This window comes from Cebus imitator, unplaced genomic scaffold (assembly GCF_001604975.1).
Source record: "Cebus imitator isolate Cc_AM_T3 unplaced genomic scaffold, Cebus_imitator-1.0 Scaffold70, whole genome shotgun sequence".
NCBI classification, from domain to species: Eukaryota; Metazoa; Chordata; class Mammalia; order Primates; family Cebidae; genus Cebus; species Cebus imitator.
The window spans coordinates 3,387,513-3,389,437 of record NW_016107385.1 but is presented as its reverse complement, the minus strand read 5'-3'; positions in this window follow the sequence as shown (position 1 = coordinate 3,389,437).

Here is a 1,925-nt window from a genome sequence, read left to right as displayed (position 1 = left end):
CCCAGCTCTTTGGAAGCCCGAGGCGAGCAGAACACTAGGTTAGGAGTTCAAGACCAGCCTGGCCAATATGGTGAAACCCTGTCTCTACTAAAAATACAAAAATTAGCTGGGTATGGTGGTGGGCATCTGTAATCCCAGTTACTTGAGAGGCTGAGGCAGGAGAATCACTTGAACCTGGGAGGCAGAGGTTGCAGTGACCCAAGATCACACCACTGCACTCCAGCTTGGGCAACAGAGCAAGACGCTGTCTCAAAAACAAAAAACTTGACCACACCTGAGGGTGGACCTGTGGCTTGCTTGTTCATTCTGGAACAGACTGCCACTGCCACTTACTAGTTTATCTTGGGTCGGGTCCCCTTGGAATAAAATGGGAATAGACACACACACAACCACACCTTCTCAGACACACCCCTCTCCCTAGCAATGTCACTTGGTTCTTATGAGACAGGGCAGACTGCAGCACTTTTACAAGTCTAAAGCCACATACAGCCGTGATGACATTTTGGAGGCAAGATATTACTGCCATGATTCAATGTCAGGGTTAATGGTTGAATTTTTTAGTTTTGGGTTTTTTTTTTTTTTTTTTTTAGCCAAGAGGTTACTGCTAATTGGGTTTTTTTTTTAAGCAAACTATTTTTTTTTGCCTTTTTGGGGAGTCGGTTACAGATTCTCACTCTGTCACATAGGCTGGAGTGCAGTAGCTCACTGCAGTCTCAACCTCACAGGCTCAGGTGATCCTCCCACCTCAGCCTCCTGAGTAGCTGGGACTACAGGTACGTGCCACCATGCCCCATTAATTTTTTTTGTTGGTTTTTTTTTTTCTGAGACTGGGTTTTTCCATGTTGTCCAGGCTGGTCATGAAAATCCTGGGTTCAAGGGTTCCTGCTGCCTTGGCTTCCCAAAGTGCTGAGATTGTAGGAATAAGCCACCAGGCCTGGCATGTCTCATTTATTTATGTATTTAATTTTTATTTATATTGGTATAGACTTGTATACTTTCTGCCCCAGTCCTAGAATCTGCCATTTCTCCATGGAGAATGTCAGGGCCAAGTTTTAATCCTAGCAAATGTGTATCTAGCTGGAAGTTGGGACAGAAGATCTGGCAGGCGGCAGGAATAAGACTCAGGCTACCCTTAGGAGGGGAGTTTCCCAGCAGTAGCAGCAAACTCCCCCAGCAAGTCCTTTGCTGAGAAACAGGTGACTCATCAGATCCCCAAGTTGTCTCCTCCCTCCCCCTCTTGCTGACAAAACTGTCCCTAAACCAGCTCAGACAGAGGGACTAGGTTGGAAAGTGTCTTCACCCACGTGGCCAGAAAATAATGTGTGTGTGTAGTAATTCTGTCAGACACCTGTGCTGGGGCAGCTTCCCTGGGACCCCTGAATCACAGATTGCTAGCACCAGAAGGGCTTTCAGAGATAAACATGCTTCACCTGTCATTTTATAGCACCGAAACAGATGAAGTGATTTTGCAGGCGTCACACAGCTAGTGAGCTGAAGAACTGGGAACACTGGGATAGGTCTCCCGATATCCAGGTCTTTTAAAATGCCACTCCTTTTCCAGGAGAGCAAATACAACAGCTTTTGGGCTTTCTAGAGGAATACAAAGGCAGGACAACATGTAAGGCCTCTTTCACTTGCCAGTTGAATAAACTTATGCGGATGTGTCTGAGAAGTTTTTGAGACTTGGAGCTACAATTAGGGATTATTAGCATCCTCAGACATTCAGAGGAATGGCATGTAGGATGGCATATAGAAGTAGTTATTGGGGCTCCTACGATTTCCCTATCCCCATAGTCAAGATTTTAATGGTTACATTAGCTTTCTAGCTGTTGTCCTCTCCTTTTGGGAGGCTGAGGTGCTGATCACTTGAGCTCAGGAGTTCAAGATCAGCCTTGTCAACATGGTGAAACCCTGTCTCTTCCAAA